This window comes from Drosophila miranda, assembly GCF_003369915.1.
Source record: "Drosophila miranda strain MSH22 chromosome Y unlocalized genomic scaffold, D.miranda_PacBio2.1 Contig_Y2_pilon, whole genome shotgun sequence".
In the NCBI taxonomy this organism is placed as follows: Eukaryota; Metazoa; Arthropoda; class Insecta; order Diptera; family Drosophilidae; genus Drosophila; species Drosophila miranda.
The window spans coordinates 19,637,223-19,656,431 of NW_022881614.1; the positions used below are offsets into that span (position 1 = coordinate 19,637,223).

The 19,209-nt window shown below is 45.7% G+C and overlaps 1 pseudogene; it reads left to right on the forward strand.

The window, feature by feature from the left end:
* Positions 1 to 6,043: 6,043 nt before the first annotated feature.
* LOC117193837 lies at positions 6,044 to 8,094 on the forward strand (annotated as a pseudogene).
* The last annotated feature ends 11,115 nt before the right edge of the window (positions 8,095 to 19,209 follow it).

Below are 19,209 nucleotides of genomic sequence, written 5' to 3' on the forward strand. Positions count from 1 at the left end.
CGGGCCAGGCCCGACCGTCCCACGATCCACCCCACGATCCACCCCACGGGCGCGCTTTCGCCACGAGCGGCTCGCCCCTTAGGTCCTCACACAACAAATTTTTTCTGTGGGGAAGGACCGGGCCCTGGACAGAATGAGAAGCTGTACCTCGGCCTGAGAACTTCCTTACAGTAGTATGTAAATATGTATTCCTCTTCAATACGCAACATGCCTCTTGTTGGGTCTCTTGTTGGTCAATCTACACATAGATAACGCGCCCCCTGTTATTGCCACAGTCGCGCGTGCCGTGATATAAAAATAAAAATCTAAAAGACTCTGATACATGTGTATGTGTGTACATGCATGTATACATATTTGTAAATATATAGTTTTTGAGAGCGAGAGCCAATCATAAAGTCCAGCTGATAGCGATAACAGAGAGCGCAATCGTCGGGTCGGCAACGATGAGAGCTCTCAGCCCGAATCAGTGCCCGAATCCCGCCACATTAATTTTGAGTCTACGATTCCTCCCGATATAGAACTAGACTCACCGGCTGTTAATATAATAAGCTTCAGCTTCGTTAACATCGCCGGACTACACACGCGCCGAGTTCAAATGGGTGAAGCACTCTAGTCGCCTCCACAACACAAAACAAAAAGAACAACAACAGCTCTATCAATCGTCTTGCGATTTAAAAGTTTCCATAACATCGAACTGATACGTATGGGTGGGAGACGTCACTAATGATGCGATGCTCAATGGTTTCTGGTTTTTGTTGGATTGCGACCCGCAATGTCCGTATTTGGAAATAGTTCTAGAGAGGGTTGATCAGGAACATAATAATAGAGAGCAATTCATCTACCCTGCAGGGCCCTGTGAGAATGGTTGAGAAAGTATACTGGTTATAAATTGCTGGACGGTTTTCTAAGGGTTAAACTACAAAGAGAGTGAGAGCGCTCTAACTGCGATTGCCCACTCGGAGAACGGCGTCGTTTCATGCTAGGGCGGCGTAACCTCGTCTCCGATCACCATGAAGAGTCTTCGTTTGCGTGTCGACGAAATCACAACGACAATTAGCAGTTGCAGCCGGCCGCGCTTAAGCCCGTATTACCCATTACATTGTACTCTATACGCGATTAAGATTAAAGTTTAAGTTGATTGAAGTCCGAGCGGAGAGCAGAAACTGTGCTACTGTGAGCGTTGAGTTGAGGCGTTGTGTCTAGAGATGATGTGCAGCAACAGAACGCTCGTTGGTCTCTTGGTCTCTGCTTTGCACGAGAGAGAGGCTGCCGCTTACTAATACTTCGATGTCCAAGTACGCATAGTTATGTGTCCAGCGAAGTGGCCTTTCGCTTTGATGAAGACTATACAATGGCATTCAGCATCATATCAGAGGCCTACGAAAATGTATGTCCAAGAGCACCACCGGTACAGCAGAATCCAGAGCCAGCAAATCCATCTGTATCATCAGTGCAATTGCCCAAGCTACCAGTACCGACATTTACAGGCAAGTTTGTGGATTGGCCGGCATTTCACGATGCATTTGTTCAACTCATCCATAACAACCAGAAACTGTCCGACGTCCAAAGGTTTCATTTCCTGAAGCAAGCTCTTCCCTCGGATCGCAACGAGGATATTCAGCAGATGGCGCTTGCGGGAAATAACTACGCAACAGCTTGGAGTCTCGTCCTCAAGCGATACGACAACAAACGGCTGCAGTTTATGTACCATATGAACGGTACCACAGTTGACAAAGGAGCAGTCTGCTGATATAAAACATATGCTTAATGTTGCGACGGTTTGTCTCAATGCTTTCAAGAATCTAGATGTTCAGCATTGGATGGCTCATCATCTCACTTCCAGACTGTCAAGCACGACACTGCAAGCTTGGGAGCTCCATCTCGGTAGCTCTGCCGAACTTGCCACATTTTCTCAGCTACAATCATTTCTCAACGACCGTCTCGTCAGCTTCGATGTGTTCGAAAATCGAGGCCACTCCACGACGCGGACACCTGTGCCGCAGCCTGTCAATCAAAGGCACCCGAAGAAGTCAGTTGGCAACGTAACATACAAGGGCAACAGTTTCCACGCCAAGACTGCGGTTGCCGAACACACTCGCTGCCCTCACTGTAGCGACAGTCACAATCTTCGGCATTGCCCGGACCTTTTGTCCAAGGACTGCTTTGCAAGGAAAGCCATCGTCGATCATGCAAAGGCATGCCTCAACTGTCTGAGCCGTTCCCATGCACTTTCAAAATGTACCAGTAAAAGGAACTGCACGCAGTGTGGTCAAAGACACCATACACTGCTGCACTTCCCAACTCCTGCTCAGGTGGCAACACAGCCTCACGCAGCCTCCCATAGCGCTCGTTCCGGTAACTCCTGGCAGTATACAACGAGCGACTCATCTGGCAGGGCTACACCTACGCAACTCTACGCTAGGATCCCACTTCCTACTCAGAGCACTGCACAGCCTCTCCCAGTTGTTCCCAACACTAGTTCCGGTGGTCATCCACAGTCTGCAGCGACCGACTCGTCTGTGAGAACACACTCTGCGCAACTAGTCTCCGCTACGGCAACGCATCACGGACCCAGCACTGTCCTTCTGGCCACTGCCCTGGTCACAATCCACAACCCCCACACTGGCCAATCAGCTGTGGTACGTGCGTTAGTGGATACAGGCTCGGAAGGAACCCTCATTACAGAGCACACAGTGCAGGCTCTCAACCTCAAGCGGCATCCAATTTCGGCAGAAATTGCTGGAGTTGGGACCACCTCCAAGAACAGGTGTACCTACACTACAGAATTGTCATTAAGTTCTTGTACTTCGCAGTTTTGTACTACCATTGATACTGCGTTTATACTTAAAACGCTTACATCGCAATTACCTTCAAAATCCATCAAATTGCAGCAATGTCCTCATTTGAACGGAATAGAACTCGCCGATCCCAGGTTCTACAAATCACAACGGATTGATCTTCTGCTGGGAGCGAACGTAATCCCACAGATCCTGCTTTCAGATATCCGCAGAGGAAAGGAGAGCCAACCAATTGCACAGCACACCCAGCTTGGCTGGATAGTCTTTGGTCGAGCCACTTCCACACGCTCACACGCTGTCACCATTAGATGTCACCACAACAGGCTAGAGAATCTCGTCCAGAAATTCTTCGAAATGGAGCATCTCGGTTCTGCAAAACAGCTCACACCAGAAGAGCGATGGTGCGAGGAGCATTTTAAACGAACTCACATCCGTCAACGAAACGGCAAGAATTTGGTACGGGTACCACTTAAGCGTTTGTTTGACCACCATCAGTTTTGTTCCAAAATGCTGTGCAAGTCTCGGAGGCTCCAGAAGCCTTCATCCAAAACTCGTCCTCATACGACAGGTTAATATCAGTCATGGCATATGTTCTACGGTTTATACATAACATTCAAGCCAAAGGGGACAAACTGTCTGGACCACTGAGTGTGCAGGAGCTCGACAACGCTTTAATTCATCTCGTTCGCAGCATTCAACAGGAGGTCTACGCGACAGAAATATTGAGGTTGAAGGGAAACAAGGCACTATCGGGCACACACAAGCTTATCCCCATTTCTAGATGACCAACAAATTCTACGAGTCAGAGGTCGACTGCGAAATGCAATGCACCTTCCAATAAGCCAGCGACAACCAATGATCATTCCCAATCATCATTATTTTACCGATCTCGTCGTGCGTAATGCCCACCGTCTCGCACTCCACGGCGGCACCGAATTAACGCTGGCCACTATTCGACACAAATTCTGGATAGTCAACGGAAAACAAACTGTCAAACGCATTCTTCGACAATGCGTCCGATGTTTTCGTCACCGACCGAAACCAGCAGCACAATTGATGGCCGATCTTCCCCTACATAGAGTCAATCCGCCAACTCGTGCATTCATCGCCACCGGAGTGGACTATACAGGCGTCCGAAATTCAAGCATCCAGATTCCGTGGACACACAAACTACAAGGCGTATATCGCAGTTTTCATCTGTTTGGCTACAAAGGCAATTCATCTTGAAGCGGTCACGGGCTTAACCACCGAACACTTTCTCATGGCCCTACAACGTTTCATCGAGCGCCGGGGCTACTGTCAACACATGTATAGCGACTGCGGCACGAACTTCATTGGTGCCGACCGGGCTCTTCAAACCTGGCAAATACATTTGAAGCGAGAGCTACCCACAACTGTAATACCTGCTTTAGCGGCCCAGGCCATTATGTCCACTAAGCGCGGAGCCGGAGGACCTAGCTGTCCTCACCCCGGCACATTTTCTTATTGGAGATTCATTATTAGCTCCGCCGGATGTAACGACAAGGGATGTTCCACTCACAGTCCAATTTCTGGAAGGACAGAAAATGATCCGGCAATTTTGGAAGCGTTGGAGTTCGGATTGGCTATCACATCTTCAAGCCCGTCCAAAGTGGCGACATGAAACCGACAATCTACAAGTCAGCGATCTAGTAATTGTCAAGGATGACCGACTGCCACCCATCGAGTGGAAACTGGGAAGGATAATAGAAGTTCACCCTGGGGCTGACGGTTTAGTCAGAGTCGCAACTGTTAAAACAGCATCAGGCGTATACAAACGATCGGTCTCTAAACTATGTCGGCTACCGTTGCCACAGACCTCAGAATAATCCTACCACCGTTGCTAGCTCCATTCCACCATACATGTACCATAACGAACACTTTATTTATTCACAGAGCATTCACATGTGACATCCTTTGGTCTCTAATACTGGTCCCAGTATTGGGGGCGGCATGGACGGTTTTCTAAGGGTTAAACTACAAAGAGAGTGAGAGCGCTCTAACTGCGATTGCCCACTCGGAGAACGGCGTCGTTTCATGCTAGGGCGGCGTAACCTCGTCTCCGATCACCATGAAGAGTCTTCGTTTGCGTGTCGACGAAATCACAACGACAATTAGCAGTTGCAGCCGGCCGCGCTTAAACCCGTATTACCCATTACATTGTACTCTATACGCGATTAAGATTAAAGTTTAAGTTGATTGAAGTCCAAATTAATAAATCTCGAATTGTCTTTATCGTGTAGTACATTATTAAACGCAAAGATTCCCCAGAGCATTTCTGCTCAACATTGAAATCTCGTATCGAGGATTTCACAACAATTGCAAATAAACAGTTTTTTCTGGATTAGGCACATGTCTGCTCTGCCAAGAGAGCTTTTGCTTGAGCTAAAGGCAGAATTGACAGAGTCCAACGTCTAGAAGCACCGTGAATATAATTTCCCACTTATGTGTGTTAGTGGAGCATGAAGAAATGGAATAAACCACTCACCACTTACGACTGATAAAAAACGGCAGACTGGAGTAAATACTGGAATGTCTGCTCCGTGAGCCTCTCTCTCACATCGGCCAGCTTCTTTGAATTCGGCCTAGCTTTGGGGGCTGGTGGGAAGAGCTGTGACGCTCCCTCCACCGACAATGGTGGCTGGCATCCGGTGACAACAACACAAACCAAAAATTGGACGCAAGAACAAAGTTCAGAATTTGTTTTTGTGTCTATGGTGAAGAACAAATTTCATTACCGGTTAGGAGCACACGCGCAGAGCCGAGAGAGGCGCCGTGATTGGGAGAGGCAGAGAAGATAAGCAGGCCCCAACCCCACAACTTGGTATAATTATTTAAGGTAGAGCCGGCTCACCTTGTGGTAGCCTATGCAGTCTGCTTAGGTCCCTCGCAGAGCGGAATGTCTATAGACTCTATACCCATCATATTTATACCATGTCCGCAATGTCGAAGCTGCGAGACTGCTGCTTTCAAGTTTTGGCGAGAAGCTCAACCGGCCCGTTGAGTTGGTCGTGCAACTTTGACGTGAGCGGTTCGCCGAGTGAAAGAAAGCAGACAGCACGCCGTTGTAAAGTGCAGTGAACAAATTCGACTTCGCGGTGTACTGCCTACCCAAAAAAAAATAAGAGTAAGAGTGTACAAAACACATATAGGAACCGTGTGCATTTGTGTCCCCAGAACTTCGATCGAAAGGCTGTCCCACAGATTTCAATTGTTTTGAGTGCTGAAACGGCGATTTTTTGACAGTCGCACTGCCCTTTGGAGTCCCTTTGGATAACAAGGATAAGCGCAGGGCGCTTTTTGTGCATTTTTTTTGGAAACGTAAGTCAAAGGTCACCGGGCCCAATCGTATTGCCAGATAGACAGACACCTGCCCACGCAGGAGTGCGCCGCCACAAGGATGTGCTTGTCGATATGGATTTCACTTTTTGATTGTAATCGATCTCATTTAATTGCATAATTTCCGCTCAATTTTCTTTTTCGCTCGGCCTCGTCCCCTCTCCCTTCCGGCTCTCACCACCATCTGCTGCAATTTACTTCAGAGCCCTCTGTTCTCCCTTCCTCTCTGGCAGACATGTGTTAATTACATTTTATTCTATTCCATACACACACGCACACAGTCCCAATCACTGCGATAGAGACAGAGATAGAGAAAGAGTGAACAATGGATTCCCTCAAACACTTGAACAGGAACTCGTCTTACTGTTATTATTATTACTAATAAGCTCTTTTATTTTGACTACAGCTTACAGGACAGATGCTGGTGTGCCTTGGGTCCTGCCTGTGGTGCGAAAAACCGAAATAGCAATCGCCAGCGATGAGTCTGTTAACCATGAGTATTTGCCGGTGACTGGTGATTGTTTAAAGGGATTAATCCCATCTAGAGAATCAATTTGAACCACAATATTTATTTTTCTCAAAGGTCTTGAACCATTCACAAGTGCGGAAACGGAATTGGTTCTGGGTGCTGACTCCATACCCATCAAGGAGAATCGCGTAATTTAAAAAGTCTAACTTTTCGGTTGAACTTATAATTGAAATACTCTTTTTGTTCGCAGGCTTTTGGGGTGCAGACTATATCCGGAACAGGTGCGCTGCGCGTGGCTGCCGAGTTCCTCCACACTCAGTTGAACAGAAATGAAGTCTTTTACTCGAATCCCACATGGGAGAACCATCACAAGATTTTTCCCGACACTGGTTTCACCTCGTTGCACTCCTACCGCTACTGGGACCAATCCAAGCTTCAGTTGGACTTCAACGGCATGCTGGCTGATCTTGACCAGGCTCCTCACGGAGCAGTGATCATCCTGCATGCATGCGCACACAATCCCACCGGAATTGATCCCACCCAGGAACAGTGGAAGCAAATTGCCGATCTGATGGAGCACAAGAAACTGTTCCCTCTGTTTGATTCGGCATATCAGGGCTTTGCCAGCGGTGACCCCGATCGCGATGCCTGGGCAGTATTTCGTTTCGCGAGGCTTTGACTCCTAACTTGCCAATCGTTTGCAAAGAACTTTGGCCTGTATTGCGAAAGAGCTGGCAACTTGACGGTGGTGCAGCAGCACGCATCCACTAAAGCTGCAGTACACTCCCAATTGACTTTGATTATCCGCGGCATGTACTCCAACCCACCAGCCTATGGTGCTCGTATCGTGTCGGCCGTGTTGAACAACCCTGCGTTGCGTCAAGAATGGATGGACTGCATCAAGCAAATGTCGAGTCGCATCCGGGAAATGCGTTCACTGCTGCAGGACAAGCTCGTTGCACTGGGAACACCTGGAAACTGGGACCATATTGCCAATCAAATCGGCATGTTCTCGTACACGGGCCTCAATGAGAACCAAGTTCGATACCTCAGCAAGGAGCACCACATCTATCTCCTAAAGACAGGTCGCATCAACATGTGTGGCCTTAACACGGGCAACATTGAATATGTGGCCAAGGCCATATGCCGCAGTCACCGCTGGATCGAACGCTTCCTGTCCCTGTGACAACAAATTGTAATAAAATGTAACTGGGGTAATATGTAGAATGTACACCGGATATACAATGATCCACTGAAATATGTTAACCGTAGGCATGAGAATTATTGTTGTCTGCACAATTAGCATTTAACAGCTGTCCCAACTACGAAAAATTTAAGCCCGGCCTTTATATACAATATGTTTGTAGGGGGGCGGACGAAGCTCAAGTCTCCAACGACGATATGGATGATGAAGTGAAACCTCCTGTAGCCGTCGCAAGAAAAGAAAGTGCCGTGGTGCTTTGTGGTAAATGTGTAGTATTTATTTCGGGGGTCGCGCGGTAGATCGTGCGTTTGAAACGGGGGTTGAAACGTCACTAAACTAGGCCTTACGATCTATGCTCCATGATGGCTTGAGCGCCGGGTGGATCGTGGGTCGTAAAATCTCCCGAGCGCCCCTCTGAGCGCGCGAGAGCGAGTTGGGACCGGAGCGCACGAAGTTGGCACAGTGCGCGGCGCTCATCTGCTGCTGGCCTGGCCAAATATGTATACTCTTTTCCCAATTTGATTATAAAATGTACACGTTTTTGCACATTTAGACATCCTTGTGACTTTGTGACCATTTACTGACTTGTGTGTAGTACTTAGTTACAACGACAATAACATAACAAAAGTATTCAGAAAGCACGTTTCATTTTAAGTGGAATCAACCAGGACACATTGAAACCAGCCATTCCTAACAAACTAACATATTTTGTTGAATTAGCGGAATTTTCAACGAAGTTAATGAATTTTGTAGGACTATACAATAACTAAAAGGCGAGGCGAATGGGTCCGCAAGACTATTTACAATATATACGAATATTCATACATATCTATCCAAACATTTTTTCGGGCTTACGGAAACTCGATATTATTGATGCTAGGTTGGTTTTAATGGCTTTAATAACAACTATCTAGTTACTTGCGCTCTTTGGCGGGAAACGGGCAATATTGTCAAAAATGTATGTCTATTTTGTCGCCAGGTGGCTCTGTTGCTATTTGTAGAGTGTAGATGTCATGTAGCATACAAAATACATAAGCTTTTAAGAAATTACATTTAACGGATATACAAAACATACAAAATTCGGAAGATTGATTTGAGATTTCTCAGTCTAATTTTTTACCCATCGTTCACGGTGGCACCGGAACACCCAAAGAATTCTGAGAAAAGCATTGAGAAAAGAACGCAAGGAGATTATCAGCACTGATTCTCTAAGACCATGGCTGGGACTTGGTCCTAAATGCATATGTAAGCTAGTTCATAATATTTCAGATATGTATAATTAATACTATCTTTGATTTATTTTACCGTCAATATCTAATTGGACTTTGTGCTTCATAAATGTTCATAGAAACTCATTTATCGCCTAGGAGGTCGATAAGTTTTTAATTAAACAATGCATGTGCTAATCCAAGAATAGGCTTACAATCCAAGGTGCAAGTCTTGGCAAATATTTTGATAATAACCTATTTACAGAATTGAAAAAAATAACTTAACCTTGGTCCAATGATACGAAATAATAATTCAATTTTAAAACATCAGTGAAAATAAGCGGCACGTGTAGCAAGACTGCGATAATTTATTGGTAGGACAAGTCTAGACAAATACATCTTACAAAAGGAATATTTTCAAATTCTATAGTGATTACAGATCCGATTAAGACTGGGAAGTGAACCTTTTAAAACTTTCGCCTGATATTGATAAGATATGGTATGTCTAGTAATTAGCTGTGACTGGCACAACATATTGTTAAATTCGCTTGATAGCGAAGATTAGCTGTACTATAAAAGGTTTCCATAGCTTTCAGACGGAGGCGTGGCAGTTCTTATCAACATTTATGTGTACATATATAGTATATTGAGTGTCTGGCATTAGCTGTATTATAAAAGGTTTCCATAGCTTTCAGACGGAGGCGTGGCAGTTCTTATCAACATCTATACTATATAGTATAAAGAGTGTCTGGCACTTACCAACAATCCCAATATGTTTTTCGTTTCCTCTCACGTACAATCCACAATCTAATCTATGGGACTGTCAGCTGAAAGCAAGCCGATTTTTATACCCGATACTCAAAATGAGTATTGGGGTATATTAGATTTGTGGTAAAAGTGGATGTGTGTAACGTCCAGAAGGAATCGTTTCCGACCCCATAAAGTATATATATTCTTGATCAGCATCAACTCATAGCCGAGTCGATTGAGCCCTGTCTGTCTGTCCGTCCGTCCGTCTGTCCGTCTGTCCGTCCCCTTCAGCGCCTAGTGCTCAAAGACTATAAGAGCTAGAGCTGTCCGTCCGTCCGTCTGTCCGTCTGTCCGTCCCCTTCAGCGCCTAGTGCTCAAAGACTATAAGAGCTAGAGCAACGATGTTTCGGATCCAGACTTCTGTGATATGTCACTGCTACAAGAATATTTCAAAACTTTGCCCCGCGCACTTCCGCCCCCACAAAGGGCGAAAATGTGTGGCATCCACAATTTCGACGATACGAGAAAACTAACGAGGGGGAACGTTGTGAGTTGCTGCGGACACCGCAACTCTACAGTTATACCCGATACTAAGTCAGTATGGCTCTCCTCCGGCAGACGCCGCTAATATTAAACGACACGACAAAGAGTGCGTGCGAGAGAGACAGAAAATCAGTCTGAGCGTGACGTCGGGCGCTGCGTAGCCACTGCAAATTGATTTGTTCCTATTGGCTATAAAAATTATCTGATCTGATCCAGATTCAGCAATCTGATAGATATGGTCATTATCTATGATTCTGCGTTTTAGTTTTCTCGAATGTGCAATATTGTGGATGCAACAGATTTTCGTCCTTTGTGTGGGCGGAAGGGGGTGGGGTGAAATTTTGAGATACACGTTTTATAGTAGGATCTAACAGGAGTGCGGATACCAAATTTGGTTACTCTAGCCTTAATAGTCTCTGAGATTTTTGAATATCCCCAGATTTTCGTCCTTTGCGGGGGCGGAAGGGGGTGTGGCGAAATTTTGAAACAAACTCGTCTCGGTCCGATATATTAGGAGTGTGGATACCAAATTTGGTTGCTCTAGCTTTTGTAGTCTCTGAGATCTAGGCGCTAATGTTTTACTCTAAGCAAAGCCGCCTATGCTACGTGTGTGTTAGAGACAGACAGGGCGAGAAAAAATGAAATTGTTTTCTTGATGCTATAATAATAATACGATCCAATTCAGATTCCGCAGTCTTAAAGTATATATATTCTTGATCAGCATCAATAGCCGAGTCGATTGAGCCATGTCTGTCTGTCCGTCTGTCCGTTTGTCCGTCCGTCCGTCTGTCCGTCCCCTTCAGCGCCTACTGCTCAAAGACTATAAGAGCTAGAGCAACGATGTTTTGGACCCAGACTTCTGTGATATGTCACTGCTACAAAAATATTTCAAAACTTCGCCCCACCCCCTTCCGACCCCACAAAGGACGAAAATCTGTTGCATCCACAATATTGCAGATTCGAGAAAACTAAAAACGCAGAATCATAGATAATGACCATATCTATCAGATTGCTGAATCTGGATCAGATCAGATCATTTTTATAGCCAAAAGGAACAAATCAATTTGCACTGGCTACGCAGCGCCCGACGTCACGCTCAGACTGATTTTCTGTCTCTCTCGCACGCACTCTTTGTCGTGTCGTTTAATATTAGCGGCGTCTGCCGGAGGAGAGCCATACTGACTTAGTATCGGGTATAACTGTGGATACTGACTTAGTATCGGGTATAACTGTAGAGTTGCGGTGTCCGCAGCAACTCACAACGTTCCCCCTCGTTTGTATTAGTAATACATAGAAACATACTAAAGCAAATTATGGACTAAACAACTGCCCATCCAAACAAACATCTTATAGTAGTGTGAAGGCATAAGCCTCCACAACACTGACCACGACACCATCCCCTGAAGGCACCGCCCCGACGGCTTGTTATCTAATTTCATTATTATCTCAGTTTATTATCACTATTATCCGATTTTATTACTTTTATTATTATTAGTATTACCAAGACAAACAACAATGAATCCTTATTTTCACCCATTAAAGTAAGAAATAGGCTAAGAAACCCCAAAACAGTAGGCCTTTTTACTTATTAGAACTAAGAGAACCAACACGTAAGAGAGACGCACACTACGGCCACGCAGCGAAGAGAGACGCACACCACGGCTATACGAAGGCGAAGAGAACCAACACGAAAGAGATACGCTCTTACGCCCACGCAGCCAACGCAAGGAAGAGAACGGCTATACGCAGACGAAAAGAGACAACATGAAAGAGAGCGAAGCGGCAGAGAAGCCGCCGATCGGTCTTACGCCCACGCAGACGAGGAAAAGAGCCGACGGCGAAGCAGGCAATACACACACGCAGCCATACACCCACGCAGCCGAGGCCGGCAGCCGAAGGCGCCGCAGCAGCGAAGCGGCAGAGAAGCTGCGAAAAAGAAAAGCCGAGGCCTGGCACGGTCCAGCGCGAGCCAAGCTCGGGAGTGATCTCCGAGGGCTGAGCCAGACCGGTTGTGCGGCGGAAGCCAAAATAGATGTGAAAAGTGAGCCGGGACCGCGCCGTGTGAAAAACTAGCCGTGACCGCGCCGTGGACACAATAAGCCGTGTTCGCCCGCATGCGGTGAATAAAACCAGCTGCGACCGCACCCACGCGGTGTGCAAAGGAAGCCACCGAAGTGACGAGGACCCGCCGTGGGAGAACAGGACCCAAAGAAGGGAAACAAGGGTGAGCCACCTCACGTATGTGAGCTCTGGGGGGGATAGATCGGTGCAGTAGGCAGGTATAAGCAGAACATTCCCGCAGTTTCTTTACATATCTATGCCCACATGTTGTTTATGATATTTTTTTTTGGCGTTTATTTCCCCGCTGCAGGCGCGGGATTTTAAGTAGGGAAATGATCCGAAAACAATAAAGACACCAACCTCAACCCACCTGTCTCAGAACATTCGCCCGTAGGAGTCACTCACCCCCCTCCCCCCCTCTCCCCTTTTCCCGGGAGGCCCGGCGAAGTGGATGTGAGTCGTGGATCATGCGGCATTCACCAAGCTGGGTTTTCCCTCTCCTATACCTTTCTCCCCTGGGGACCCGGCGATGCTGGATGTGAGTCGTGGATTCACGCGGCATTCCCAAAGCTGGGTTCCCTCTCCTACACCCTCGCCCGGGGGACCCGTCGACGCAGATGTGAGTCGTGGATCATGCGGCATCTGCTAGGCTGGCCTCCCCTCTCCCACACCTTTCCGATCCCTGACCCAAACCCCGTCTCCCGCCACACATGACACCAACGCACGTCTCGACAGCTCCCAAGCACGGATTCACCCACGCCTCGTGGCCGGGCCAGGCCCGACCGTCCCACGATCCACCCCACGATCCACCCCACGGGCGCGCTTTCGCCACGAGCGGCTCTCCCCTTAGGTCCTCACACAACAAATTTTTTCTGTGGGGAAGGACCGGGCCCTGGACAGACTGAGAAGCTGTACCTCGGCCTGAGAACTTCCTTACAGTAGTATGTAAATATGTATTCCTCTTCAATACGCAACATGCCTCTTGTTGGGTCTCTTGTTGGTCAATCTACACATAGATAACGCGCCCCCTGTTATTGCCACAGTCGCGCGTGCCGTGATATAAAAATAAAAATCTAAAAGACTCTGATACATGTGTATGTGTGTACATGCATGTATACATATTTGTAAATATATAGTTTTTGAGAGCGAGAGCCAATCATAAAGTCCAGCTGATAGCGATAACAGAGAGCGCAATCGTCGGGTCGGCAACGATGAGAGCTCTCAGCCCGAATCAGTGCCCGAATCTCCATTCCATCCCGCCACATTAATTTTGAGTGTACGATTCCTCCCGATATAGAACTAGACTCACCGGCTGTTAATATAATAAGCTTCAGCATCGTTAACATCGCCGGACTACACACGCCGAGTTCAAATGGGTGAAGCACTCTAGTCGCCTCCACAACACAAAACAAAAAGAACAACAACAGCTCTATCAATCGTCTTGCGATTTAAAAGTTTCCATAACATCGAACTGATACGTATGGGTGGGAGACGTCACTAATGATGCGATGCTCAATGGTTTCTGATTTTTGTTGGATTGCGACCCGCAATGTCCGTATTTGGAAATAGTTCTAGAGAGGGTTGATCAGGAACATAATAATAGATCCCGGAGAGCAATTCATCTACCCTGCAGGGCCCTGTGAGAATGGTTGAGAAAGTATACTGGTTATAAATTGCAAATAAACAGTTTTTTCTGGATTAGGCACATGTCTGCTCTGCCAAGAGAGCTTTTGCTTGAGCTAAAGGCAGAATTGACAGAGTCCAACGTCTAGAAGCACCGTGAATATAATTTCCCACTTATGTGTGTTAGTGGAGCATGAAGAAATGGAATAAACCACTCACCACTTACGACTGATAAAGAACGGCAGACTGGAGTAAATACTGGAATGTCTGCTCCGTGAGCCTCTCTCGCACATCGGCCAGCTTCTTTGAATTCGGCCTAGCTTTGGGGGCTGGTGGGAAGAGCTGTGACGCTCCCTCCACCGACAATGGTGGCCGGCATCCGGTGACAACAACACAAACCAAAAATTGGACGCAAGAACAAAGTTCAGAATTTGTTTTTGTGTCTATGGTGAAGAACAAATTTCATTACCGGTTAGGAGCACACGCGCAGGCACAGAGGCAGAGCCGAGAGAGGCGCCGTGATTGGGAGAGGCAGAGAAGAAAAGCAGGCCCCAACCCCACAACTTGGTATAATTATTTAAGGTAGAGCCGGCTCACCTTGTGGTAGCCTATGCAGTCTGCTTAGGTGCCTCGCAGAGCGGAATGTCTATAGACTCTATACCCATCATATTTATACCATGTCCGCAATGTCGAAGCTGCGAGACTGCTGCTTTCAAGTTTTGGCGAGAAGCTCAACCGGCCCGTTGAGTTGGTCGTGCAACTTTGACGTGAGCGGTTCGCCGAGTGAAAGAAAGCAGACAGCACGCCGTTGTAAAGTGCAGTGAACAAATTCGACTTCGCGGTGTTCTACCTACCCAAAAAAAAATGGATTTCACTTTTTGATTGTAATCGATCTCATTTAATTGCATAATTTCCGCTCAATTTTCATTTTCGCTCGGCCTCGTCCCCTCTCCCTTCCGGCTCTCACCACCATCTGCTGCAATTTACTTCAGAGCCCTCTGCTCTCCCTTCCTCTCTGGCAGACATGTGTTAATTACATTTTATTCTATTCCATACACACACGCACACAGTCCCAATCACTGCGATAGAGACAGAGATAGAGAAAGAGTCAGAGAGGGGCACACGCAGCCGCTGGCTGTGTTTTATTTTTGTCCTCTTTTTACTTTCTGCCCAATATTTATGACCTTCTTATGGTTTCGCTATTGAGTCGAAACGTGTTTGACAAACAGACAGACAGACATAGGCAAATGTATAATATAATACATTTATATACACAGACATGCTTCCGTTCGAATGTGCAATTAAGAATGGGGATATACAGTGAGAGATCTGTGGAGTGGACACCCACAAATCTAATTGGGTTTCATTTGCCTTCCTTGGCAGGGCATCAAGTGTGGACTGAAAGCTGGACCCGGGACCAGTCAATGTCAAAGCTTCTATCAGCTAGGCTAGTCGACTTGATAAGGTCCAGACAGTTAGCGTAACCAAATAAAAAAGCTTTCCATTCTAAAAAACTAAAAGTGCGGCGTGGGACTGAGACTAAATGCAATCGATGGGCGGACGTTCTCACTATTCCGGCTCATCCATTTATGCGCAATTATTGTCACGGCTCGCCATATTTTGCGGAAAATCAATGCCCGGCCCACATTCAAAACGACTTCGACCTTAGCGGACTGTCGTTCAAGATCGTATGTTCAAACAGCAAAAAAAAAAACAAAAATTAGCACGCACGTTTGATGAGTAAAAGTGGGAGAACAAAAGCAAATCGTTTGAGTGGCAGTGGCCCTTTCTAATTATACCCGATACTCAAAATGAGTATTGGGGTATATTAGATTTGTGGTAAAAGTGGATGTGTCTAACGTCCAAAAGGAATCGTTTCCGACCCCATAAAGTATATATATTCTTGATCAGCATCAATAGCCGAGTCGATTGAGCCATGTCTGTCTGTCCGTCCGTCCGTCTGTCCGTCCGTCCGTCTGTCCGTCTGTCCGTCCCCTTCAGCGCCTAGTGCTCAAAGACTATAAGAGCGAGAGCAACGATGTTTTGGATCCAGACTTCTGTGATATGTCACTGCTACAAGAATATTTCAAAATTTTGCCCCGCCCACTTCCGCCCCCACAAAGGTCGAAAATCTGTGGCATCCACAATTTCGACGATACGAGAAAACTAAAAACGCAGAATCGTAGAAGATGACTATATCTTCTAGAGTGCAAAATCTGAACCAGATCGTATAATTATTATAGCCAGAATCAAGAAAACAATTTCATTTTTTCTCGCCCTGTCTCTCTATAACACACACGTAGCATAGCCGGCTTTGCTTAGAGTAATACATTAGCGCCTAGATCTGAAAGACTATAAGAGCTAGAGTAACCAAATTTGGTATCCACACTCCTAATATATCGGACCGAGACGAGTTTGTTTCAAAATTTCGCCACACCCCCTTCCGCCCCCGCAAAGGACGAAAATCTGGGGATATTCACAAATCTCAGAGACTATTAAGGCTAGAGTAACCAAATTTGGTATCCGCACTCCTGTTAGATCTCACTATAAAACGTATATCTCAGAATTTCGCCCCACCCCCTTCCGCCCCCACAAAGGACGAAAATCTGTTGCATCCACAATATTGAAGATACGAGAAAACTAAAAACGCAGAATCATAGATAATGATCATATATATCAGATTGCTGAATCTGGATCAGATCAGATCATTTTTATAGCCAAAAGGAACAAATCAATTTGCACTGGCTACGCAGCACCCGACGTCACGCTCAGACTGATTTTCTGTCTCTCTCGCACGCACTCCTTGTCGTGTCGTTTAATATTAGCGGCGTCTGCCGGAGGAGAGCCATACTGACTTAGTATCGGGTATAACTGTAGAGTTGCGGTCTCCGCAGCAACTCACAACGTTCCCCCTCGTATTATTTTTATTATTATTATACAATCCACATATGTACATACATAGTTTGTTGTATTATCATTATATTTTACATAATCGTGTGATGACCGTGCCTGGGCAGGCGAGTAAACACATTCGGGAGCTCGGGTATGGAGTGGTTTGCCATGTCAACAGCGTTTGCGTAAAATTGCTTAAAATTGGTCTCGCCCAGGGATTGTCGCACCACGCGAGCATTGAAAGGGCACACACACCCAGTCGATGGCGATGTACACACGGCAAACAGAAGCAACAGGATAATTGAAACTATCTGTAAACATTGTCAAAAGTTAAACAGAAAATTTACAGAAACAAGGAAAACGGGAAACGAAATCAATTACAGTGAAAGTGATCCGCCAAAGGAAGCTTTCACTGTACTCTGATTTGTATTTTTTCACGGCAATTTGTTGGGAAAGCATTTATTTCTGATGATAAAATTCTTTTAAGCTCGAGTATTCAAAGGAATATTTAGGAATCCGGTTCTTTAGCTTCTTAGCTTCTTCAATTGCAGAACAAACAAATTTGAAGCCCAAATGAATGCATATATATATATATATATATATATTATAACGGATCGATATTTAGACTCCTTATCGCACTTCCTTCAAATTATTGAAAGCCAAAGCGAAAGAGCTTCCGATTATACGAGTACCTTCCGCAAAGCCTTAACGATAAAAAAAAATCCCTGAGATAAGACAAACGATTTACGTTTTGGCTTTATAAGTAAGACTATATAGATATTGAAAGGTTGAATTGATTGAGCTCTATAAAATTACTGCCTCAATAAGAGATAAGAACCGATAAGAGAGGAAAGGTACCTGCCCTAACTCGACTTCTATCTCGATCCGTCTTCCATATGTTCGTGTCAGTCGCTAAATATCGCACTATATCACTGCCACGTAATCCTAGACAATGTTATATAGACATCGTTATATAAGAAGCATTGCATTGATAAGGAAGCATTGCATTGATAAGGAAGCATTTCATACTTGCAAAACACATGAAGCAACATATTTATTCATTCAAAATTGATTATAGTACAGTAATAATAAAAACGGCAGTCGGGTCGAGTGGATGTTCCGTTCTACCAAGCACAAGGTGACATTGAGGCTTATCTGGGGATTCGATTTTAGTTCTCCGAATAGTATTTGGAGTGAGTATTTGATTGATAGTTGGACCGAAATACTAGAACTGGGTGGAATCTTTTTGGTTGTTAATTATATAATCTCGCATTAGCTCTGTACGAAGGAACGAAATTAGCTAATTATATTGATGTTAACAGACGAAATTAAATTAGAGCTGTCGATCGACATCGGATCACGTCCATCATGACTAAATATAGGGTGCCCCCAGGAGTGCACACCCACTGGGAATGATAAAATGGATGGCCAGACCTCCGATGTGTTAATAAAGAAGTCTTATCATCCGCTCATTATCTGCACCTGTGTCGCCTCATGTGTATGCAAAAAGTCAATACATGTGTCAACAGTGGTTCTAGATAATCTATGGACCCCTGGTGCTCCCTCTCGCCATTCCCCCCATAGTGAGTCTCTCGGAGAGGCATGGGGTTCGCGTGCGGGCACAGTCCGCCCCATGGAGGAAAATATATTTATGTTTGGCCAAATATAAAGTGGAACTTTATCAGAGCACATAGTGCCTCATCCCATTTCGCTAAAATCACCCGATCACTCGGTCCAGTTCCAAATGCACTTCAAAGTACATATATATATGTATGTATTTTGGCGACCCACACGAGGCCCACTTTCTGTTTGACGCAGACGAGCCCCCATGATATACTTGAAGAATCGGAGCACAAGAGGAAGAAATAGAGAGAAAGAGAGAGAGGTAGACAGACAGAGTACAGACAGGGTCGGCTATTTGAATTTGTTCGGGGCCTGAATATGAAATGCAAAAAAAAGCGTGTGTTTGCCGTCTGGCCAGCAGCAGCAAAGCCGGTCACTGACGCACCCCTGTGCCCCCCTTCCCGTCGGTCTACAAAAACCCATATAAATCGTTGATAATGAGCAAAACTCTTTAGAAGAACTGCCAGACATTCCCTTGATTCGTTTTTATTTGGGTTTATTTTTATACTCTATGCTAATTTGTATTCGCCATATGTATAAATATATAATAAAAATGTTAAACCATTAATGGAATTTATTATTATGTGAGATTCAAGTGTAAATATCACGACTGTAATATACCCTGGGATCTTGCTACAGAAGTAGAGGAATTCGATTTCAACTAACAGTATGACTCGTGGA